This window comes from Camellia sinensis, unplaced genomic scaffold, assembly GCF_055761805.1.
Source record: "Camellia sinensis isolate YWXY unplaced genomic scaffold, ASM5576180v1 Unanchor11, whole genome shotgun sequence".
Classification (NCBI taxonomy): domain Eukaryota; kingdom Viridiplantae; phylum Streptophyta; class Magnoliopsida; order Ericales; family Theaceae; genus Camellia; species Camellia sinensis.
The window spans coordinates 8,159,105-8,186,734 of NW_028128989.1; the positions used below are offsets into that span (position 1 = coordinate 8,159,105).

The 27,630-nt window shown below is 35.2% G+C and overlaps 1 pseudogene; it reads right to left on the reverse strand.

The window, feature by feature from the left end:
- Positions 1–417: 417 nt before the first annotated feature.
- On the reverse strand, positions 418–15,945 carry LOC145814503 (galactinol synthase 1-like; annotated as a pseudogene).
- Positions 15,946–27,630: the final 11,685 nt, after the last annotated feature.

Below are 27,630 nucleotides of genomic sequence, written 5' to 3' on the forward strand. Positions count from 1 at the left end.
TCAGCCTCAACCTCAGTAGCTTTGGCCTTGGGCTGAGCCTTTTTTTATTCTTTTTGGCTTTTGGTGGGGGCATGGATTGAGCTGGAACAGCATCAACATCGGCAGGTAGGTCTGCTAAGAGATCAACAACGACAGGCTTCGGGCGACCCATCTCAACAGTCTTGACAAGACGTCGCCGACGTTTTCTTTCTAGTATTGGGATTAAGTATGGGGTTGAAGTAGATGGCAGATCAGCTGGGTCAGAAATGGATCCTTGGTCTGCTCGTGATGAAGAGGCGATTTGAGTTGTGGCAGTAGGAGGAGAAAGGCTTTTCTTCTTTCGTTTAGGAACGTCGGGCAAAGTCGACTTATACGTCGGAATAAAATTCAATACCAATGGGGCCTTGCGCTTTTGGATTGGCAGATCTAGGAGCTTCTTTAAGTCTCTGCTGGGAACGTAGGATTGGCGAAAGTCTTTTGGTAACTTACGAACGTCTGCAAGAAGAGATAAACATTAGAAATAGATAAAATATTGAAGACTTGAATAGAAACAACTAAAGTATTGACATTGGGCTCTTACCCTTGCCCTCTTTAATAGTTTGGGGAAGAGGGTAGAGATGGGCGTCCTCGTCTGGGCCACACTCTCAATTTCCCGATGCAATAACGTAGTCATCTCCAGCCCCCTTGTTGGAGTCTGGGAGGTCAGCTACAATTTTGTATTCTGTCGACCTCGGCTTAAGATAATAAACGAAGCCTTTTTCCTTCAGGCTAAGGGGGCACATGGTATAACAGTACTGAATGTCGGCCAGGGTAATCCTAGCGTTCTCTTGCCTAGCTAAAGCTATGATGCCATTGATCACTCGATAACAGTTTATGGCAAGTTGCATAGGGTTCAACTTGTAAAAGTGAAGAATTTCGCGAAAGAGAATGTTAAGTGGGAGCCGGAGTCCGCACTCGGTAAAAGCTACTATAGGAAAGGGCATTGAATCATCTGTGGGCATGATAGAGTCATTATCTTCAGCTAGCCTTAGATGGACATCGGCAGGAATAGAGAACTCCCGCCTAAAGTACTCGAGTTTGATCGGGGTATCTACCCTATGTCTCCACATACCCATAACGTCGGCCTAAAGACAGAGGGCTTGGTTTCAGAAAGAAAGGTGTTCTTAAGAGGTTATCGGGACCTCGGCGAAACCCTAGGTATATGCTGGCAAGGATTGTTTCAGTTTTTCCTAAAAATTGAAGGTTCTATAGACAAAGCCCAAACCTAAATCTATGAAGGCAAAGATGGAAAGAAAGCAGAGATCTGGCAAAGACACAAAACAAAAAAAAACACAAAGGCGAAATTTCAGAAACAAGAACAAGGATGGGCTATCAAGAACATGACAAATACAGAAGTAAAAGGTCAAGAACAGTGGCAAGAAAAGTATTGAAACAATGCAAATGTTCAAAGTATGAGTGAAATCATGGAATAGACGCATCCAGACAAATAGTTCAGCAAATCAAAGGTTTGAACAGAGCAATAATGGCAGTAAGTAAACGAAAGTATATAGAAGAAATTGGGAATGAGAGGAACAGGGGCTTACCAGAACAAATGAAGCCGGGATAAAAGTCGCCGAAGTAAGGCAACGGCTGTAGACACGATGGAACGGCGAAACCCTCGCTGAAATGGAAGAATGAAGATGGTTGCAGAGCTTGAAGCTAGAGCAATGGCGGATTTGGGAGAGAGAGAGAAAGCCAGAGAATCAAGAGCAAAAGTAAAGAAACGAAGACAGAAAGTAAAGTTTTGTAAAAAACTTGAAACGGCGGCAAAACAGGGCATTTATTGCGCCTGGAGGAACGTATGCGTCAGACGGCGCAGACAGGTGAAAGACGGCTTTACAAGCGCGTCACAGACACGGGCCAATGACGATAGAACACGTAGGGGGAACGGTTGAGAAGAAATGCATGACAGCTCATGCGCATGAGGGAATTTGTTTGAGTTCTTGTTCTCTGATGAAGGCATGTCGGCCTAAAATGAATGATCTCGGCTGAAGAGTTCTCACGCCGAGGTACTGGAAGAAAATACAGATATAGGTTCCATCACCTCAGAATGCCGAGGTAATAGAACCTAGGGGGTAGTTGTGGGGATGTATTTTCTGAATACCAACACGTGGCATGGTGACGCCGACGTGTCAGCCGAGGTGCCACGTGTCTTGTAGTTATGCCGAGGTTATCTTTGGCGAGGCCGAGGTGATCTCCAAAGATATAGAAATCCAAGATAGGCGGATAAATGGATAAGGGGCAAGAGACCTAGATAAAAGAGAAGACTTTGCTAAGATAAGGATAAAGCTCTTAGAGAGTTTATCTTTATCTCTTGAAGAGTCCAAAGTTGACATTGAATTGGAGTCCATAGAAGTCAGACTTCTAGTGGGACTTGGATTGAGTAAACTATAAAAGAGAGGCACCCCCGTAGGTCTAAGGTACGCAGTTTTATACTCAAGCTTGTGAGTTTAGCACTTGATTATCTTTGAGAGATATACTGACTTGATCGTCGGAGTGCCCCCGGGTGGAAGAGCCACCGCCGGAGTCTTTTCTTTCTGTTACAGGTTTGCTGAAGCCATCTATTCTGCCGGTGCTCTCCGGCTGATTACTAGGCGGGCAGTGTGGTTAGAAAATCACCCACACACTATCTATACAAGTAGAATATGAATTATACATAGAATAATGTGGTTGAACAAATAATTTGCAACCTAGTTATCTCATTTATTGGTGGACACTTTGTTCATTTCTCTCCAAAAAATAAACAAAAAAATAATGAAACCCACTGTCTAAATCAATAACAATTAAATTGATATAACAACAATAACAATAATAATATAATAATAAAAAGTTTACAAACAAATGAATGTATATATGGTTTAAATTTATTTTTATTGTGACGACGTATCTCTATTTGGTATAGGCGAAAAAAATTACCTCTTTCTTTTAGTGGGAAATTACTATTTAGTGGGAGGTGGGAAAAGAATTACTAAAATGTGAGAATCATTTGGGTTGCATCTCTTGCGTACCCCATGGTTTTGTAAATAATTTTAGTTAAATAAGTTGAATTGTAAATTATTATTTTTTGGTTGAACATATGTCTTTACTAAATTTTATTATTTTAATTTGTGTCAAAAGTATTTATTCTTAAGGTTTTTCTTGTAACGCCCCAAATAATTCGGAACATCAAATAATATATTAACAAAAGAAGAGGGAGCAATTTGCGAGAGAAACACAAAGATAAAACGGAGAGAGGAAACCCAGAGAGGGGGATGAGAAGAGGCAGAAACAATTGATGGAAGAAAGTGAGGAGTAGGCTCAATTATAGGAAATAGGAAAGGATAAATTAAACAACTTGCCTATTGGGAACTTTAGTTAAAAGTTGTGTATTGCATCTTGTTCAAAAAAAAGTTAGATTGGTTTTTTTATTATAAAAGTCATTTGGAAAGGCCTAAAAAAATTATCTATGAAATTATAATTATACCTTTCATATTATTTAGGGTTATTCATGTGTGAAAATGTAAATTTTCTAAATTGAGTGCGGATAATTTAGTTGTTTTATTATAATATAACATCATAAATAAATATCAATAATAAAAAAAAAACTAAATGTAACTTTTTACTAATTTTTTTAATTACTTTTTTAAAAAATCAAAAAAAATTAATTAAAAATTAAAAATCAAATTTTAACCATCATTCTAACACATCCCTAGATAGAATGGAAAGCAGTCACAATGATAATAAGGAAATGATGAAATGATGGTGTTTTGAAAAACCAAAAGGCCGATTAACTAGATGGAAGGGGATTAGGATAGATATGAGATTATTTAGTGTTGTGTTTGTTTATAAAGTTTGGGAGAGGATTAGGATGAAGGAGGTGATATAGATAGAGGTTGGAAGGGGGATTGAGATGGAGCAGATAGAGATGGTATTAGAAAAATAGTGAGGGGATTAGAAATTTTTTATTTTTTTATTTTTTATATATTGGGAATTTTTTCTTAAATATTAATGTTTAATTTTTTATATTTTTTTATTTGTTTTATTATTTTATATAAAAATAATTTAACAATTCCTACACCAACAACTATCATCAAAACAAGCACAATTTTACTTAATCCCCTCACTATCAATTCCCTCACTATGAATCCCCTCTATTCTACTTCTGAAAATAAATGGGGCCAAAAGTGAATTGGGTTGGCTGGTTTCACCGGCCATATGCTGAGTTTTAACGGCCACGTGCTGTCGGCTACAATTTTTTTCATAAAAAATTTAGAGATTTTAAAATTTTTATTAAATGTCTTATATATGAGTGTAAGACTTATATGATATGAATGCTATATTTATGTGAGATAATTGATAAGAATTTAAATAAATTTTTTGAAGCTTCTAGTATTATTTATTTATTAATTTTTTTATATTTTAATTTTTCAGTTTGTCAATCCCACCGGAAGAGGAAGTGAAAGGTTGGAAAAAGATGAATAATGAGATCAAATTTATTTTCAAAAAGAAATGAATAATAATGAAGTAGATATAAAAGAGGAAAAATAAAATACAAGAAATAAATTAAATTATATTTTTCTCTAAAAATCTCACTATTAAATTATTATAATAAATCACCAATATCCTTCATTAAAATATTAATATTTAAAAAATACGAGATTTTACATTTCGATCTAATAAATATTTAGAAAGTATATTTTTCAAAAAAAAAAAAAAAAACTAAAGACAAAAAGAAAAGCAAAGAATTCTTTTTTTTCCACTTCTTTTTAGTGAACTTTTCTATTTTATTTTTAGTTTTTTATAAATATTCTTATGGTCTTCTACTCTTACAGAAGTGAAAAGTATTGTAATTTTATAAAAAAAATTATTCAAAAAAACTATTAAAAAAGACAACAAGAAACCATCTTATTGAAGTGGAAAATTTTCTCATGTGTAATACATGTAGTATATACCTTAGATATAAAATTACGTAAATTTTTACAAACTTATATGAATAATCTCACAAAAATGTATAAGTCGAATATAAATTTACGTAAATTCACAAAATCATTTAAGTTCTTATGAACTTTCGCGAATTTGTGGTCAACTTATATATTTTTATAAGATTACTTATATAAATTCATAAAAATTTACATAATTTTATATTAAAATTGCATTCAGTGCATTACACACCGGAGTATTTCCCGATTAAAATAATAGTGATATACATGTGGATAACTCACCTGGTCTGCGACGGGTCCAGGAGGAGTATGTGTAGAGCCCTAAGTTCGTTCTGATAAGTTACATGACAAGGCTCGAACATAAACATTCCGGCATTGAAGTTCAAAGGTGGAGGTGAACCCATCTCAGGTGGCCATGTCACCTTATCTAGGCATTGTTGGCAGTACCCAATCAAGTACTGGGATGAATGGCTCCGCTCACAGAAGCAGTCCGAGACAGCATAGAAGTAACCATCGGGCAAGTCAAAGAGATGGTCGATGTTGTCTATGACTAGGACGTCTGCATCCAGATAGTGTAAACATAAATTTCAGAACATAAACCTTACACTTTGGATCATTTACCATGTGTATTATCAAGAAATCAAAACAAAATGGCATACCTGAATCCATTGATGAACGGTTAAACGGAAGCGTGATTATCAATAAACTTTTTGTTATTGATTATGTTATTGCCTTCTAATCCTTTCCCCTTTGGTGCCTTATGTTTATGCTTGAGAGGATTTAGGAAGAAAATGGCAGTGTTCTTATTTCCACCTGGGAAGGAATAGGGACCATAACCTTTTAAAGGTTGTAATTGGTTTTCAAAACTGAAAGGTTATGGAAGTTCAAAAGGAATGAAAACCAACTTTAACCATTATTGGTTTTAATTTCTATTTATTGGTTTTCAAAACTGAAAGGTTGTGGAAGTTCAAAAGGAATGAAAACCAACTTTAACCAATATGTTTTAATTTCTATTTCTGCCCCTCATAGAAATAGAAATTATACAACTAGTATCTACACATTAGGTCCATAACACATATACCCTTAAGCCTATTAACTAAATTGAATCACTTAAATTGTAGGCTTCTTATAAATGACAACACCACATTTAATTATGTGGTCCCATTGAGACATTATCTAACAATCTCCCACTGGACCACATATGTATCCTGAAAAATGTGCTTAACTTTAGTGAGCTCAGAAATTTGTTATCATAACTTGAGGGTATCCAAACAATCTTGTCCATTAACTATATTAATATAGGATCAAAGCGGTCTTCGTTACATCAATCGTAACTCGACCCACCAATGGTCACGTATACTAATATAGCTAAATGACATAGATCAATCATGGATGTGTAGCATGGAAATTACATGTGATGTGATCCATACATGCCTATTTCCAACTAGTCCTACTTAACTTTATTGAGATCAATACTTCACAATACGTAACAGAGCGTAATAAACTGAATATTTCATTTCTGCAGAAATTAATCTAATTACATAGATAAAACTCAAGGCTGACATAAAGCAGTAATATAAATACAAACTCCCACTAAACCAGAATGTTCTCAAATAGAACAACACCCATCTGAGTAGTATGTTCATGAAAGACCTTGGGTGGTAGTCCCTTCGTAAGTGGATCCGCAATCATGGAGTTTGTCCCAATGTGCTCTATAGAAATTTGTCCACTCTGCATTCTTTCTTTTACAACTAGGAACTTGATATCAATATGCTTTGATTTTGTCGAGCTCCTGTTGTTATTGGAATATAAAACTGCAGACTTATTGTCACAATATAACTTAAGTGGTCTTGCAGTGCTTATATTCTTCATTCATGGCTTCTATCCACTTATGAGAGTTAGAACTTTCCATGGCTTGACGAAAGTTGATTGGATCATCTTTCGACATTCCATTTTCTACCTCATGTTCCTGGAGATATACAATATAATCATCTGAAAATGCAAATCTCCTTTCTCTGGTGGATCGCCTTAATGGCACAGATTCTTGAGGTTGAGGTTGTAGAGTTTGTTCCTCAGGAACAATTACCTCATCTTGAATAAGTTACCAAACAGATAATCTCTAAATAAATTAATTTAATGACAACATCTCAAGATACCTAGCACAACATTAATACCAAGCCTTTGGGTAGTGATATTAACTGTAAGTGGTATTCTTGTTGTAATGATCAAACATTGACAATAAGTTATGTCAAATAACAAATCTATCTTTTGATGGATTTATTATTCACATTAGGTTTTCTTGACAATTGACACATGTTTATCACCACAAAATGTGTGTGTAATTCTGCCAAGTCTTAATCATGTCTTTGGACCGATAAATACCCGCATGAGATACACAGACATGAACTTCAAAACATTCCATATAAAACAATCTAGACAAGAGAGATCACTTTTGTGACATCTTGTTTGAATTGACATATATTGAGAATGTTAGAAAATTAAATTTCTGTGGACGTTGTATGAAATTACATTAAATTTAAAGATTTCTAAATTTGTGACCCCGTATATGTTATATAATCTGCAGCAATTCCAATTACATATATACATATATAAATAGAATTGACGAGTCCAAAAACAAATAGTTTTTTTTTTTTTTTTTATGATGTTCAAAATTAAACCGATCAAATCGCAAGATATATCTATATATATATAAATACATGATGTTCATCCATTTGAGAGAAAAAAAACTGCCCACCGAATCATTTTACAATTCCAGAAAACAGATTGCCATTTTCACAGAACAAAACAGGAAAAAAACAGAATTTACATCCATAAGAAAATTCAGAATCTGATTTCAGGAAACTAAATAGAATGAATAAAGCATATCAATTCTGATAAGACACATGATATGCTAGCTCTGATACCAATTGTAAACATAAATTTCAGAACATAAACCTTACACTTTGGATCATTTACCATGTGTATTATCAAGAAATCAAAACAAAATGACATACCTGAATCCATTGATGAACGGTTAAACGGAAGCGTGATTATCAATGACCTTTTTGTTATTGATTATGTTATTGCCTTCTAATCCTTTCCCCTTTGGTGCCTTATGTTTCTCCTTGAGAGGATTTAGGAAGAAAATGGCAGTGTTCTTATTTCCACCTGGGAAGGAATAGGGACCATAACCTTTTAAAGGTTGTAATTGGTTTTCAAAACTGAAAGGTTGTGGAAGTTCAAAAGGAATAAAAACCAACTTTAACCATTATTGGTTTTAATTTCTATTTATTGGTTTTCAAAACTGAAAGGTTGTGGAAGTTCAAAAGGAATGAAAACCAACTTTAACCAACATGTTTTAATTTCTATTTCTGCCCCTCATAGAAATAGAAATTATACAACTAGTATCTACACATTAGGTCCATAACACATATACCCTTAAGTCTATTAACTAAATTGAATCACTTAAATTGTAGGCTTCTTATAAATGGTAACACCACATTTAATTATGTGGTCCCATTGAGACATTATCTAACAGATAGATCATCTTGTTGTACTCTTCTAACTGCACATTAAACCACCAAAATCTATAATTGAACCTTTTTTAATTCAATTTATTTATTTATTTTTATGTGAATTGAATTTGATCATAGAATCAGATATAACTCCGTTACATAACTCACTTATATGAGATGATTGTGTCAAATTTTGTGTAGTAATTTTTTTTTAATTATTACTTTTGTTCAATTACTATGTTTTGAATCAAGAAAGGTCAATTTTTATGTAATCTGATCAATCAAACACAATTCTCTTAAACTGACATATTTAATGGGAAAATTTTTCAAAAAAAAGTGATGAGTAAGAGATATAACTGTAAAATGATAGCGGTACAAATTTTATTTGCACAATTCAATGCATAAATCATTTATACATTTATTACTTTGCAATGATCTTATACTCTCTTTTTTTTGCTATTCTCCCTTTAATGGCCCGTGTGAGGGAGTTATGTTAAAAAAATGCGCAAATATTGCTATCTTTAAATAAACAATAAATAATAATAAATAAATAAAGCAAATATGTTTGTGTTTTATCAGTTAACTAGCCGTTGCTGCCGGTTCTACACAAACGGTAATAGAAAAATGTTTAGTCACTTGTTTTGAATTAAAATGAAATGACATATAATAATATCACATGATTCTATACAAAAAATTTATAACAATATTAGGAATTTAAAAAAAATACTTCAAAAGTTATTCAGAAAAATATATTTATGAATTACCATTATTGTAAATATGAGTCATATTTCACAAACTTTAAATCAACACTATCTATTTCATTTTTAGAGTAAAATTCAGATAATCATTTAATGTTACATTGTATTTTTCAAATTTTTGTACAGTAACGTCCACATACTCTTCTTTTATTTTTCTTATGAGAAAATGGACTGCTTCCATTCTCTCTTTAAATGAATAGACAATAGGAAAAAAATAATTTAATTCTTAAAAATCTTTATAAGTTGTAGTGACCATCAGTACACCACGACAAATATCCTTCCGTTATCACTCCGTCATCACCACCCGTCCACAACCACTTTCATCACCACCATTATTGAAAAAAAAAAAAAAACTTAAATAATAAAAAAAAAATGTAACTAAATACAAAAAAAAAAAAAAAAAGGTAAGAAAAACCAATTTTTTTGGTCTTTATTGATTTAAGAAAAATTTAAATTTCTAAGGTCTACTCACCGTCTCAGACCTAAAACTTAGAAAAAAGTTCGACAAAATTTAAAAAAAAAAAAACAAAATGCCATTAAAAAAAATATCAACAAAAATATTTCCAAAAAGCATTTGTCAAACCAGTCCAAGGAAAAAGTTTTATATAACTTTTAATTATTCTTTTTGAGATTAATTATTCAAAAGTCATAATTTGTAAGGTTGGTATTCCGTGAAATCCAACTTCATTATTTAAGGTCCCATTTGCAAAAGATTTTTATTTATATGACTGTTTTGCCCTTATAAAAACATAGAAAGAATTGAAAAGTGTCAATTCATCAAGTGTTAAAAAAAAAATTTATTAAGTATTTCAAGTGTACCACATGATAATTCATCCACCAATTACTAAACATTATGCCCTATATTCCAATACAAAATTATGGGTCTCATCCTGTCCACCAATCACAGTTCTTTTGGGCAACACGTGACTATACCCCAAGAGGGCTAGATAACTTTTCCCAACTCATTATTTTATTTTGTTGTTTCCTAACTTAAAAATTTCATAACTTTCATTATACCTATTTTATTAAAATAAAATTTATATTTCAAGAATCTACTCAATGAGATCTATCAAACAAGATTAATATTGAATATAAAATTTGAAAAAATTAAAATATTATTTTTAATTGTTCAAAATTTGACAATTTCTCAGTTTGTGAAATTATCCAATAAAATTGAGAAATTTCTCAATTTTTTTCACTTTTGAAACTGAGAGCATTATCATTTTTTTTTCAATATTAAAACCAAAAAAAAAATTATCAATTTTTCAGTTAAAACTGAAAAAAAAAAAAAATTAGTTTTGCACAAAAATGTTCCATCATCATACTCCTTCATAGATAGAAAATTTTCAATTTTGAACATAAATTTTTTAGTTTTTTCAATTTTGCAAAGAATTTTTTCAATTTTAAAATTGATGTCTTAAATTTGAAAATCAAAATAAGTGTCACATTATCATACTCCTTTATAAACAATCACAAAATGGGACTTACCTGTAAATGTTTTTTTCTTTTTATAGAAATTATTTTCAATTAAAAAATATAACAAATAGAGGTCTGGTATATTTTATGCCACAAAAAACGATTCATTAACACAATTTCTCCTCCAAACCCCTGAATGACATGGCAAGTAAAATTTAAAAAGTTGACTTACACTTCAATACTTTCTCAAAACTCTACTTACATGCATTCTATTTTATTAGCTCATTCAAGAAAAAAATTATATAGATGTATCACTGCTATTTGTGCCACATTAATCCAATGAGCATTGTTATTCAAGTGCGAAAGTTAGGCCTAATTTTTAAACTCAATAACGTGACAATCAATTAGAATATCTAAGTCAATTTTCTCTCTCATATTTTCTCTAGTTATTAGGGGTGTGCAAGGGTTGAGTCGTCTCGGTTTTATCATAGAACCATCACTCGAACCGGCTTGCTTTGGGTAGAGAAATGTTCATCCGATTTTGCCCGAGGTAATGATCAAAACCGTGCACATCGGGTGTCCGGTTTGGCGGGCGGTTTTCGGTCAGTGACTTTCATTCACCATTTCAGTTTTATGGCTTCTATTCATCTTGCCTACAAAATTAATACCAAACCAATATACAAACAAAATCACACATATACAATACAAATCTACCTTTCTTATATACACACTAGATATGATAGAAAACAGTGGACAAAATTGAAAATATAAAGGAGAAACTTACCTTTCTACCAGGGCACAATGTCACTATCGTCCTTACTCACTGTGCATCTCTTCAATCGACGCTCTTTTGCTAGAAAAGTTTTAGATTCGGTAGATTTATAAGCTGAAGATTAGGATTTTAGTGTTCAATAAGGTAAATCGAGAGAGAGAGAGAGAGAGAGAGAGAGAGAGAGTTTTCGTTAGAGAAGTGAGGGATAGGATCAATCGGTGTGAGAGAGAAAAAGAGAGAGAGAGATATAGGTAGAGAAGATTTCAACTGTCACGACCCCAAACCGCCCCTAGTAGTTTGGTGCCGTGATGGCCAGTAATCCGAGATTACCGAAGGCCAACTTCCAAAATTCACACACAATCAGAGTATAACTATATGGGGCTAACATGTGCGAAAGCAATAATTTACAATATAAGTGGTCCATAAGAGCAGTGCATAAGTCAAATGGAATGGCATACATCTTTACACAGTTTTAAAACTTGAATACAAATAAAATGAAGTACAAAAATACATATTACATCTTGATAAAAGGCTTCTCAAGCCGACGTGAACAAAATACATGAAATACAAGTCAAGAAACATAATCTTCAAGATTGCCGACATCCTCACTGCCGACATAACATGCATACAAAACACACATCTCGGCGTAGCCGACTTCTTGCTTGTTACCTACATATATACATAGGGTGGGTGAGCTTGGATACTCAGTGAATGATATAAGTAATAAAGGAGTTAAATGAATGATACCCGAGGTCTTTTCAAACACTACATAGTATATCTTTGTCAAAATCATACATAACATAGCTTAGCTTGGCTTGAAATAAAACATCAATCGAACTTTGGTCTTTCAAAACTTACTTACTTAACATACGTCAATCTTAAAACATAGGGTGATGACATTCCGGACAAAACAAAAGCATAACCTCGGCATCAAGCACACCCGTTCATAGTCCGTCGGTGGCCGATATCTTAACAAGGGTGCTACTTAGGCTTAACGTCCCCTAGCACGAAAGGACGGTGCTACCTAGGCTTAAAGTCCCTTAGCACGGAAGGACTATGCTACATAGGCTTAAAGTCCCCTAGCACGAAAGGACTTGTGCCATAAATGCTTAAAGTCCCCTGGCACGTACGGACTATGTTACCTAGGCTTAACGTCCCCTAACATGAAAGGACGGTGCTACTTAGACTTAACGTCCCCTAACACGAAAGGATGGCGTTACTTAGGCTTAACGTCCCCTAACACGAAAGGACGGTTCCAAGAATGTCATCCAAAATAAAGCTTATACTTGATACATAAAATAGGGATATCATTCATGCTTAACAAATATTTTTATCAAAGCAAGGCAAAGCTTTATCAAAACCTTATAACATAGCTTTATTAAAAATACCACTCACATAGTTCTTGGGACGTCGGGGTCAAGGCAAAGGTCCAAGTCCTACAAACACATAGCAAAGTCTACTGAATGCACTTCTCAAAACAAGTCTTACATGCATGCAAATGATCTCGGGAAAACGTGCTGGAAGTCAAAACACTGTTTTACATGTTAGGAAGACATGCTGGGTACCAACCAGGTCTTTGCCGAGGTCCCACACCTCCTGGCCGAGGTGTGGTTACCTAGGCTTCGGCGTGCGGCTGCATACCGAGGTGCGCACAAGACAAACTAAAGGTGTAAGTGATCATGCAAGTTAAGCCAAGGTGAGATACGATGCTTGGCCTAAGTGTGAGGTCTAGGTAAGAGTGATCTCGGCGACTACACCTCGGGAAGTGAGGTCTGGAGATCTGGGTTTTCACCCGTGAAGAACATGAAGAACATGAACATGAAGATCATGAAGAACATGAATGCTAAAATCATAACTTCTTTATTACAAAAATCTGGGATTTCATGCTATGAGTTCGAAAACATGGACCTGGGTACCCATACTTGAAAATCATATGAAAACAAACACAAAAACATGAATCTAGGCATGAGCTTTCGAATCAAAACATGACTTTTCTTGAAGAACACATGAATGCTATTTTCTCTTTCTAAAACCGAACTTCAAAGCAATGCAAGGCTTACAAATCATATTCAATCATGCAATGCAATAACATAAACATAAAGAACAACAAGGGCAGATCAAGAATCTAACCTTAGAACGCGAATCTAACGGTTCGATCTCTAGGGATCAAGCTTGGAAATCTACTCTCCCTCAAGAACTTCTCTTCCTCACCTAGAGTTTCTCTCTCCTCTTCAAAACAAAGATATAGCAAATGATAGCTTTCTCCCTCTGCCGGCTGACTTAACCCTCAGCTCGGACACATGGCAACGGCTGGTTGGTTCTCCTCAAAAAGGTGATAGATTGACAAGACAAGATTATGACAAAGTGTATCTAACAAGCTACCCGGTAAGGCACTCTGGCAAGTGATGACATCGGCTAAGGACAAAGTTTCGGCAACTAAGGTGACAATGACCTCGGCTAGAAAGGACAACACTTGACTAAGCTGTGCCACACCTTAGCCTAGATGTGCCACACCTCGGTCTAGGTCATACTACTCCAGAACAAGATCACTTAGGTGCAAAGGTAACATCTCGGCCTAGATAGTACACATCTCGGCCTTGGCGATGAACACCTCGGCCTAGATAGTGACATCTCGGCCAATATGTCAGGGCGAAGGTGGAGGTCAAACAAAGGGGTTCCAAGATAATTCTTGACTGAAGATGACCTCGGCTTAGAATGATCTAGGCTTAACATGACCTAGGCTTGGCATAACAGGGAAGGGACAAAGCATGTACACAGCACTTAGGCAAATCACATAAACACAAAACAAGGCATGGACCTTTCTTAGGCAAAACAAGTCATAAACATACAAATGCAAGCTTAACGAGTCATAATCATACAAATGCTCATGAACATGACTAAGACATGAATACAGGTTGTTACAGTAACTTAACATGGCAAAACATATAAATGCATGCAAACATGACTAGGACATGAATGTGGGTTGTTACATTAACGTTTTACAGTCTTTTGAGAGGAAGGGTAATGGAGAAGTGGAGAGAGCGGGTGAGAGAATTGAGGAAAGAGGGAGACAAAGAGATTGGTGAGACATCAATGTCTTAGCACTTGGGAGAAGTTTATATTTTGAACAGTAATGATAGAGACCCCACAAAACACAACCCCCATAACCCCTAAAATGATCTGAACCATTCATGTCACTGTCAGACACAAATTTCAAAAAAAAATTCAAACACATCAATGACTAATACATCAGTGGGGATCATAGGGGTCCTTTTTTATGGGGGTCCCAAACATTTTCCTATTTTGAGTAGTGGGGCTGAGTTAAGATAAAGGTAATACCTTTATCAATGCTCTAACATAATAATAATGAAAGTATATTATATATTTGTATATAATTCGGTGGGTCGGTATAATAAATTATTTATTTATTTAAACCCGATCACCGATCGAAAATAGATGAAATTTTCAAAACAGAATCTTAGTCGACCGTTAAAGTGGTCGAAACTGTCCATAGCACTAGTGGGTTGGGCGGGTCCAGACAGGTTCGTGGGTAATTCAGATTTTTGCACACCCCTACTAGTTATTAGCCAATCATCTTTCTTACATATCATTGGGTCTAAAGAGTGAGTCTCGAAAGTAGCCTTGCATATCATTTTCCTAATCGAAACATGAGTATGACAAATATATGACACCGAAATTAGTTCTTGGGAAAGACGTGTGTACTATATGCACCTTACAATTAAAGAAGAAAATAGTATAATTTTATACTTTTTAAATCATAACTTAAAATAAAAAAGAGAAAAAAAGAGGAAAAAAAAAAAAAAAAAAAGGTCATAACCAAACATCACATGAGATATAACTAAAGATTTCAAAATAATGTCATTACTACAGAAAAAAATTAGTCATAACTAAAAATGAAAATGACATAACTAATGATACATATAGTAAAGAGTGTGTATTGTAGAATTCTCCTTAGTTCTTTACTTCATATCTAAGAAATTTTTTTTTAAAAAAAAGTTCTTTATTTAACAAACACAATAATGCTACATCCCTTAATTTATCATCTTTAAATGACCCCTAATAATATGACATTAAAGTTACACCCTGTATGATAAAATATTTAACAAATCAAAATTTAACATTTATCAAATATATCATTAAAAATAATTTTTAAAAGAGACAAGTGTCAAGAATTTCTATTAATCAACAGGTCAATAATAGTAGCCGTACCATAGTACGGCCGTTCATGGGTTTATCTTGCCTTCCATATAGAAAGCTTGGAGTACCAGAGCTCATAGTATGGGCTTTCAAACTCAATCTCGCTCATGCACTGCCTCCATCTCTCTCACCACGCAACCTTGACACCTCAAGATCTTACGGTGGTCCTCCGGCACGTCCGGCAAGATTACCACCACAAGAGGGTAAGCACTCGTCACCTTCCTCAAACACTTAGCCAATGTAATCACACCTTTCACAAAATCACCATTCCCTGCTAAAAATGTCACGTATGCCCTTTTTGAGTAACCTAAGGGTGATTTTAGGGCCATATTGTGACAAAGATTTTACTATGTAAATTAAGAGGCTTGTGGGTTTGTGTGTTTTGATTAAAGTGTGTTCGGAAATGCCAACATACTTGCTAGCATGGGCACTAGCTTGTTCCTTAAATAGACAACCAAACAGGGGCGGAGGCACGTGAGGCCCAGAGGGGTCACGTGCCCCCTCAACTTTTGAAAAATTACTTTTTTGAATCTAATAAAAAAATATATTTCAATTTAATCCAAGTAATATCTTGAAATTTTTATATCACAAATTTCTTTACTTTTTTTTATTAAAAAAAATGTTTAATCTATCACTTTAAATGTTTAATTATGCTATATTATAAATGTTTTATTAAAAAAAATTAAATTATAAAATTTACTTTAAATCATTTAAAGTAAATGTTTTATTAAAAAATTTAAATTAATCCAAGTAATATCACTTTAAAAAAATGTTTAATTTATCACTGATATTTTGTGACCATTTTATATCACCTCTTATAGAACACATAATTATTACACAATTAATGACAACTAATAATATATTGCCATGTAATTCAATTATTTAAAACGGTGAAAAAAATAAGTAATATATAATAGCTTATGTATATTATTTATTCATCTTTTTCTCATTTCTTTATCTATCCTCACTATATCTAGTGTGTGCATCTTAATAGAATTTTGTTTTCGTATTTTATGAGAGTATATGTAATTATTTTTTAAACCGTAATAATCGTCATATATAAAATAAATTAATAACAATAAAGATAATGATTAGTTAACTTGACCTTATATTTAAATATAACTTTTGCGTCGCACTAATTTTTAGTCCTATCATCAAATAAAAATTAAGTTAAATTATGATTTTTGTTAATATTTTAATTCAAAAGTACCCCTTCTGAGCCAAAATCGTAGCTCCGCCACTGCAACCAAATGAGGAACACATGCATAACAAATGAAATCCAAATGTAGCTTAAGTTGACCCTTATTGACTTGGATTTTTCTTTGTTTTTCTTCTTAAACTTTAGAATATATATATATATATATATATTTTTTTTATTAAAAACATAAAATTAAAGGTATAAGAAAATATAATGCATCGAGAGAGGTTTAAATAGTTCAAAATACTCTTGCTACTATTACTCGCACTCATACAACCAATTCCTCAGTCTCACAATTTTATTTTATTTTATTTTTTTATTTTTTTTAACCAAAACAATACAAAACAAAAACAAATAATTTAGAAGCACTTAACTAAAAAACAACACGCAAGAACCCCAAATTCCAACCACACTTCAGACATAGAACTCTTGATTATTTTATATTAACCACAGCTTTAACATCCACTAATCCATAACATCAAAAATCGGTTACATGAGTGCTTCTTAGAATATTAAACTTTAGAATATGTTTAGGAAATCAAAAACCCATAACATTAAAATTTAGAATATGTTTAGGAAATCATAAATTGGTTACACAACTGAATACAAAATATATGTAATCTATATATGTTTGATGTTTGCACTGTTAACATAATTGTCAACTTTAGTTTTTTATGTATAGTATACAGAAGAGTCACATTTTCGGCGTCTATTTCATGGGATAAAGAATTGTTATTCTAAAATTTTCTGTCATCTTGTCTTAATTTATTTAAAATTATTAAATTATGTGAAAATTTTGAATTATATAAAAACTTAAGACATGGCTAAATAATTATAAGTAAATTATTGCAAATAGTCAAATGATATTTTGGAATAGAGCATTCTTAGCTCTTTTATCAGAAACAACTAGTAGAAACGGTGACAACATCCCATGGTAATGGTATTAACAACTAGGGGTGCAAATTTGGCTCAACCTGGCCTGGTCCGACCCATGTCGAGCATCGCAGGCTCCAGTCAAAATTCGGGTCGGGTCGGGTTGCCCCATAGGCCAAAAAAATAGGCCAGTCTCAACACTAAACCCAAGGATATTCGGGCCTTAGGTGGGCCGGTGAGCTGGGGTTGACCTTTTTTTTTATTTTTTTTAATTTTTTCTATCAAAATTTTATTATTTTTCTTTAAAAAAGACGCTGGGCCTCGAGCAAGCCTTAAACAGGCCGGGTCGGACTGCAAAATAATGGCTCATAGGCTCAGGCCCAGGTCTAAATGGGCCTAAACGGGTCAGGCCCATCCCGGGCCGCAAACGGGCTTCAAGGCGTGGCTCATTTTTACACTCCTATTAACAACTAGTCAAAATCAAGTGGACAGTTTGTCTCCGACTATTTCAATTATTACGGCAATATAAAATTTCACATTAATTGGTGATACCATCATGCTTCATGAAAATAAGTTACTGTAGTAGATTTTTGGTTTGTTTAGTTTGATTGCTTTTCTTTTTTTTTTTAATAACCGGGTGTTCAGGTGAATTTACGCACATCTCAACTAATTTTGAGATTCACGCAAAGCGTCTCATTTATGGGATCAGACAAATCTTAGGCAAAACTCACGGGCGTGACTTTGAGGAGCAAATTGCTCCTAATGAGAGTTGAACTAGAGATTTAGAGGGAGCACATTCCTAAGCCCCATATTGCATCCACCAGGCCAACCCCTTGGGGTTGACTGCTTTTGATTGTTTTACAAATGCAAACCAACCAAATCAAACCAAACCAAGCCAAACCATAAATCCCATCAAATGAGATCGGCTAAATGAATATTTCTTTTCCACTTGACTTTTTAAACAGCCATTTGATGAGTCAAACTCAGGAGATTTATATTTGTATTTACTATACTAATCCACATCAAGCTAGCTATGTCCATTCCTCTAACATTTCCATCTGCCATCACTGTATCACATCTCTTTATTACTGTATCTGTTGATTTCCATTGTGTATGACTGCCCTTGATTGTTTCACAGATGCAATAGAATCAAAATTTCCATTTCATTTAATAACTTCTAGCATTTAATGAAAAATTAAAATTTTCAAAAATGTAAAATTACTAAAAAGATTTCCTTTAACTGTTTTTTATTTAAAATTAAAATTAATTAATGTGAATCTTTTACAACCATAAATTGGAGTCTCCATTCCATTATTACAAACAAATAGGTTTTTAAAACATGACATGTATTATCCCTATCATATTATTTATTGAATTCAATGAAATCATAATATATATATATATATATATATATAATTAGATATTTAGATCAATTTATACACATCTCAATTAATTACAAAACTCTAAGGTCATGTTTGATTCACAAGACTAATAGTGAGGTATTATTAATCCTATTAAATTAGTGTGATATTCACTATCCAATTGAATTAATAGGATAAATTATCCATTGCACAAATTTGTTAGATTAATTATCCATTGAATTAATAATCCTAAATCAAAATATTAAAATAAATATAGAATAATTAAATCCACAAATTAATAATTTTAATCTTATATTTTAATCCATCCAATCAAATATGTCTAAAATTACTGAAGCCTTACTGTGACGTACCATGGATTGAAGGGAATCTAGGTCGGTACGGCATATCCTAATTTTTTCCCACCACTTACTTTACCATGGATCGGTACAGTATACCCCAAATTTATTCCCACCAGGAGGATGATGGCATGAGCATTTCGTTTTCTGGGTACAAGACATAAAACGTAATGATGCATGAGCATTAACTGTAACGTGCAGTAGCAAGACATAAATAAAACGTGATAAATGTTCTCTCTCTTGCCAACTGATTTTTTTTTTTTTTTTTTTAAATTCTGTTAATTTTTCAGGATAAAATAGTTACTCATAAAAATTAACTGTAACTCATTTTCTACACTTTGTTCACAAGTTCATTTTGACTGCTTTAGCAGAGATTTGAATCATTCATTTTTTTTTTTATAATTTTAAAGTAATGTTAATTAATTATTTCTTAATTCTTCGTATTGTATATGTTTTTATTTAAATTTACTTTTTACCACTTTTAAAGATGAAAATTTATTAATTAAGTTTTCAAAAAAAAAATTAATTAATAATATGATTAATCTACTTAATTTTTCGTATGATATAATCAATTTTATATTCTATACACCCAAAAAAATCTTATATTCAATTAATTTATCAATTTTAGTTTTGATTTAATTTTTATTTTATAGAAGCTACTTACAAGTATTGTCAATAATTTATTTTTTTTAACAGACAATGCGCATTCAGAAAAGAATATAGTGTTATATATATATATATATATATATATTTAAAATTTAGGGTTCATTTGGGAAGTAGATTGACTTTTTAACTTTTTAGTCTGGGACTAAAAGTCTCGTTTGGGAAGGACTTTTTGACTTTTTTGACTTTTTGTGATAGAAAGAATGTAATGATTATGTATTGAATGTGATAATTTGTTTTATTGAGCTAAAAAGTCTATTTTATTTTTTTTGTGACTATTTTAACCCAAAAAAAAACCCCAACCTTAACTTCCCAAGTAGACGATTTATACATCAATTAGACTATGTATCTTACGGGCAATGTTCTATCCTCCAATTTTTTCCCTCCAACAATGTGGTAAACAATTTGAAAAGATTTAATTAGTATTGTTTGCAACTTCATTTGAAGAGAGACTATTCATTATGCTTGGTTACGACTTTTCAAAAACACTTTTTAGAAAATTTTACTTTTTTATTTTTCGTGTTTTTTTTGTTTTTATTGAATTTTTTTAATATTTTGAGCAATTTTTTTTTATTTTTAAACATACCTAACATAAATATACTCGTCAGTCTGGATAGTCTAATCCGGCTCAGTGGATTGGTTTTTGAGTTCTGTTTCAATAATTTAAATTGTTCATATTTTAGGTTTAAGTCATCAATATTCTTTAATAATATGGTACACACCCTTAAAAAATGTGTGTATCATATGCACCTTCGTTATATATTTTTGTGACATATATTATATATTTTTATAGAAAATATTTTTTTTTACTGGAGTTATGATAATTTGTAGTTTAGATTTGAAGTTACACATTTTGTAGTAGTGTTACCCATTTTTTGTGTTAATATTACACATTTTTTTGTTCCAAAATGTTTGAATAAAAAAATTATAATATTATAAAATGTATAATTTCATTTCTGAACCACAAATTATTATAACTCTACAAAAAAATTATGTGACATATACTATAAAAATACGTAACACACACCACAAAAATATAGGTGTTTATAGTACACACTATTTGAAGGGGTGTGTATCGTTGAATTTACCATAACTATTATGTTTTAAAAAAATTTCAAGATTAATATAACTTCCGTTCAAATTCTAATCTCTACTAATTTTAATTTTTCAAAGTTGAATAGAAAATAAAAAAATGTTTTCATACAATCGAAATTGTTCAAACATATTCTCTGTTGAAGAAATAGCTTGATTTATATACGTAAGAAACAACCCATTCTAAAGGATTCTTCAATTCAACAGATTGTCTTATCTCATCATGGCCATTCTCAACAAACTATGAAGAGTCAGTTTTGGTTAGAATCCCGAACGTTTATGAGATCTTATATTACAGTGGTATTACATGTATTATTTAGTATATCAATTAGTGTATCACTACATGTTATGACATTATTATTGATTCTACCCGTTATACAAATTACAAATACTCTAAATCTCAAAAATTGTGCTACATCTTCTCTGGGAATATATTTTCTGAGTACCAACACATGGCCAAGGTGACGCCGACATATCAGCTGAAGTGCCATGTGTCCTGGTCATGACGCCGAGATTATCTCAGCAAGGCCGAGGTTATCTCCGAAGATATCAGAATCCGAGATAAGCGGATAAGGCACAAGAGTCCTAGAATGAGAAAAGACTTTTAGCATGGATAAGGATAACACTCTTAAGGAGTTTATCTTTATCTGTTGGAGAGTCTAGGATAAGCACTGAGCAAGAGTCCATTGAAGCTAGGCTTCTATGGGGACTAGGATTGAGGTAACTATAAAAGAGAGACACCCCCGATGGGTCTAAGGTACACAATTTATATTCTGAACAATGAGTTTAGTACTATTGATTATCTTTGAGAGATATACTGACTTGATCGTCGGAGTACCCCGGGTGGACGAACCACTGCTAGAATCTTTTCTTTCTGTTACAGGTCAGCCAGGTGTCATCTATTCTGCCAGTACTCTCCAATTGAATAACTAAGTTGGTAGTGTGATCGGAAAATCACTCACACAATTTGGTGCCGTCTGTGGAAAGGAAAGGAGAGTAGATGGCCAGTGAGGGACAGAAGGAAAAGATTGGGGACGACACTCCTGCTGGGAGTGGCAGACCTATCGATCTTGATGTCGAAGGAGACAACCGCAACACAGAAACTCGTGACCAGAATCACAGCAAGAAAGATGTCGGCCAGGATGGCGACGTACCAAAGAAGCCAGATCGAAGTGGGTACTACAATGAGGATGACCTGCAGGTATGGAAGGACAGATGGCTGCGGAGGGACGAAGAGGTAAAAGAGATGGCAAACAAATTGGCAGACCTACAATCGGTCGTCAATTTCATGATGCAAAACAATGTCATGCAGCCACCCTATCCACTGCAGGACATGCCGATTCCAGCGGCCAATGCCTAGAAAGGAGGGCAAAAGACAATCCCAATAGCCCCTCAGCACACCAAAAGCGAAAAACACTCTCACCGGCCTTCCAGGGAGGTCGGGCGAGGAGAATTGAGGAGAGAAGAGTCGCGGAGGACGCATCGCGCCAAAGAGGCAAACCCCAAAGAACATCGGCATGTTCAGGGACAGGCACTCTGCTTCGACACAACTCACGGAGAAAGATCGAAAAGGACCCACCATGAAACTGAGAGTAATATGCCGAAAAGACTGAAGTTAGGAGATAGCCGAGCTCCTGGGCGGAGCAAAGAAGACTTGAGAGATTACCTCAAGATGAAGTAGCAGAATGCCGATGCCGAGGTAACTTTCCCTGATAAACTGAGAACACCATTCTCAGTGGAGTTAGACAAATTTGAGGCGCCAAAGAGATTCAGTATGCCAAGGTTCCAAATATATGATGGTAAGTCAGACCCCAACTTTCATGTTGGGTTATACCTGAACTCAATGGCGTTGTATAGTGGGAACGAGCCGTTGCTCTGCAAAGTGTTCCCCTCATCTTTTGGGGAGATTGCATTAGATTGATTCCACAAACTACCAAAGGGAAGTGTAAAAACCTGAGAAGGCCTGGCCGAGATGTTCGTGGCCAGGTTCGTGACAAACAAGCTGTAGCCATTGAGGGTGGATGCATTGATGGCTTTGAAGATTAGTAAGGATGAAGGCCTTAGGGCCTATGCAAAAAGGTACTATAAGGTGTTCGACCGAATACTAGAGTGTAATCAAGAGGTAGCGGTCGTATCTTTCAAGAACGGCCTAAAAGACGACTGTCCACTACGAAAATCTTTGGCAAAGACATTGCCAAAAAGCATGGAAGAGCTTATGGCGAGAATCAAGAAGTATGCCAGAGCCGAAGAAGATACATCGGATACCAAGGAGGCAAAGCAAGAAAAGGGAAACGGCTCGCCGAAGCGAAACCGAGGTAACAACGGATCCAGTAAGCAAGAAATAGGACTGAGGACTACACAGGTAGTGACAACTGTGTTTCGAATCCCAATTCACAAAGTCCTGGATCAAATTCGGAATCAATCCTACTTCAGAACACCCGCAAAGGCACCAGGAGAATTCATAAAAAGAAACCTTGGGAGGCATTGTGCTTACCACAATGAAAATGGGCATATGACTCAGGGTTGTAGAGCCCTGAAAACATACTTTGAAGACCTGGTGAGGCAAGGCCATCTGAGAGACCTTGTCGATGAGGCCAAGACAAGGGAAGAGCAGGCAAAATTGCCTCAAGCGACAGCAGCTCCACCTCCCCCAGCACAGCAACCACAAGCAGGAGGACCTCGGGTAATTAATGTAATTCACTCGAAGGTCAGCGAAAACGAAATTAGAGGGGAGACCTAGAAGGTAAAGCACCTGCAGCATGTCTACCAAGTCGGGGAGAAGAGACATCGGGCAGAGGAGTGCCAAGGACCAGTAGTGTCCTTTTTTGAAGCCGACCTTGAGATGGTGCAGCATCCGCATAATGATGCCTTGGTAGTAACCCTCCAGGTTGGGGAATGCCAAGTAAAGCGCATCCTGATTGACCAAGGCAGCTCTTGTGACATCATGTACATCCGATGTTATAAGGAGCTTGGCCTTCACCCAGACGATATGGAGCAATCCAATAGCCCAATGGTCGGGTTCAATGGAACGCTGACATGGCCACTGAGAACAACCAGCCTGGAAGTACAGGCAGGCACTAGGAAGATAACAACAGAGTTCACCGTAATTGACACACCCTCCCCTTACAACATCATTTTGGGAAGGCCATGGTTACATGCAATGAGAGTTGTTTCCTCAACATTGCATCAACTATTGCGGTTCCCAACAGAGCATGGGATTGAGGAGGTCAGAGGAGATCAGCTTCAGGCAAAGAATTGTTCCATGGCAGCAATGAAATTGTCACGACCCAAACCCGGCCCTATGGGTTTAGCACCGTAACCGGCCAGTAATCTGAGATTACCGAAGGCCTGCAGAACAGTAATATAGTAAAACAGAGTACAGGGCCTGGCGGAAGCCAATACAGTAATTAAACAATGTCCAATGAGCTGTGACAGTCTGCATGCCAAAAAGATTTTTCATACATTCATACATAAACAGTACAGAACAGTATGTACAATATTTACATTCATTCAGATTAGGGACTCAACCCTAGATAGCAGTACAGTGAACAGTCAGTCTATACAAAACAGTGAAACAGTACAGAAGGGGGAATTCTTAAAACACCCCTAAGCCTTAGCAGATAGGCTCGGAACCTCGCGATGAGGCACAAAGGCTGGCTTGACAAAACTGGGGTAAGCCTGACGCTCCTAGCTGCGGTCTGGTGCCTGAACACCTACATATATATATGAGCAGTGAGCTAAAGCCCAGTGAATAACATAAAGCGTAAAGGGGTTTAGAACGAATGTCCTTACAGTAATGAAAACAGTTCAATTCAATCAGTATTTCAGTTGTTCAGTACAGTGAACAGTCATATGTGGTACATCCATTAGCATAACAGTAACAGTAGGTCTTAAAGACCGAACAGTAATGATGGCCATCAGTCAGTAAACAGTAGTGGCTCCACGACGGAACCGACAGAGATCTCTGTAACAGTAACAGTAACAGTAAACCGTAGGTACTAAGGATGCCACAGTACAGTTCAGAAATAAAGGACATACATTCATTCAGTAATATCAGTTCAATAAACAGTTCAGTTCAGTTCAGTATTCAGAAGATAATCATTTGTGAACATATCTTTACACAATCGTTACTCACAGAGTTTGGGCTACAGTATGCTAGAGCGTGTCTCTCCAGTCGCCAACCCTACACAGTTAACAGATTGAACACACTAAGCTATACAGTTGGGAAAGATAAAAACTTAATCCCTAATGCCTCGGTGTGTTCTACATCTATATCCTCAACAAGACGTCTTAAACTAGGCCTAAGAATGCCTAGAATGGGATGAGGATGCAAAAATACACTTAGAAAACATTTTCAGGAAAACAGAGTCCCGCTCGAGCGCAGGTTTCCCCGCTCGAGCGGTCATGCAACAAAGGTACACGCTCGAGCGTAAACTTTCCCGCTCGAGCGTACTGTAAAAGTACTGGATGGGTGAAATCTCCGCTCGACTCCCGCTCGAGCGTGAGACATGATTCCGCTCGAGCGCCCAATCCTCCGCTCGAGCTGATAGTGAAACAGTGCAGAGAGATGCTGGATGCTCGGATTCTCCGCTCGAGCGCCAAGTTCCCCGCTCGAGCGGAAGTGCGAAATCTGGGAATTCCAGATTGCACCTCCAAGCTCAAACTCAAGCTAAAATGCAACAAAACCGATCCTCTTAGGCTCATTTTCTGGAAAACATTTATAAACACCTAGAATAACATGTTTTAAAACTCAATTTGAGAAATCAAAGCCCAAGGGTGTTTAATTCAAACCCAATTTCAAACCATTTTCAAGAACATGAAGAACATGCAAACATGCATGAATTCAAATCATTTCAAAGCTCCAATTTGATGCTCTAAAGAGCCAATTCTTTTCAAAACATGGTGAAATCATGGACTTAACATAAACATGAACATGCATGCACCAATTTATCATGAATTCAACTTCAAACTCATTAATTCCAACATGCATGCATGAAATACACTCTATAACAACATGTATGCACCAAAATATGGCTTAGCTCTACAATTAAAGCATGAATTGTGCAAGAAAGGATTCCAAGACAACAACAAGAAGATGGATGTCCTACCTTAGTCTTGTGTTCAAGGTCTAGGAGCTCAAAGTAGCAATCTATACTTCAATTTCTTCAATTTCCAAGCAAAACCAAGCCAAATGAGGTGAAATCTAACTCTCTCCCTTAACTCTCTCTCTCTAGTCGGCAAAAGCAAGAAATGAGCTGAGCAAGATGTTTGTTTCAAGCATACAAAGGCTCTAACATATTATAATAAAGGCCCACTAGCAATGGCAAGATGGTAGATAAATCAAACTATGCAATTGATCAATATTTAATCTAATTTAATCATACCTAATCAATTTTCAGATAATTATACCATAAATTCACATTAATTCCAAGGATCATAGAACACTAATCGGTTTCTGATTCGGCCGCCGATAAGGCCTTCAATTAGCAGTTTAAACACACAAGCATGAACAGATAATCATACTGTCAAACAGATAGAATGCAATTAACTAACATATCCTCAGTCAATTCGGTTTCCAATTTCAGTCAGTCAGTTCAGTACTTATAATCAGTTCAATTATCAGTAATCAATGATTAACGGTAATCAGTGGTGAGGGTTATTACAGAAATCCACCTGTAGCATAAGAGAACCAGAGAAGGCAGAGATCGAAGACGAGGACGTGAAGGTCCTAGAGGATGTCGGTAAGGAGCCAGCCAAAAAGAGTGAAGAAACACTGAAAAAAATCCTCGTGCAAGAGGGAGATGAAGAACGCTTCTTTCTTCTCGGCTCAGGTTTAGCCGAAGAAGAAGAAAGAGAAATGGAAGCTTTCTTGAGAGCAAATATTGATGTGTTTTCTTGGATGCCTTATGAGATGCCTGGCATTGACCCCGAGGTCACTTGCCATAAACAGAATGTTGATAGGTCGGCAAAACCAGTGATCCAACGAGCAAGAAGACCGACGTTGATACACGTTGAAGCAGTGAAAGAAGAAGTAGACAGACTTCTGAAGGCCAGGGCCATTCGAGAGGTAAATTATCCGACATGGCTATCAAACACAGTGGTGGTAAAGAAGAAAAATGGTAAATTGAGGGTCTGCGTGGACTTTACCAGCTTGAACAAGGCATGTCCCAAAGACAGTTTTCCTCTACCTAAGATTGACCAGCTGGTAGACGCCACTTCGGGGCATGGAAGGATGAGCTTCCTGGATGCCTACAGGGGATACCCTCAGATAGTCATGTATCCCCCAGATGAGGAGAAGACTGCATTTATCACCCCAAAAGGTCTGTACTGCTACAGAGTGATGCCTTTTGGGTTGAAAAACGCAGGAACAACTTACCAAAGACTGGTAACCAAGATGTTCAAACACCTGATTGGCAGAACGGTGGAAGTTTACATCGATGACATGGTCGTGAAGACCAAGGAACCTAAAGG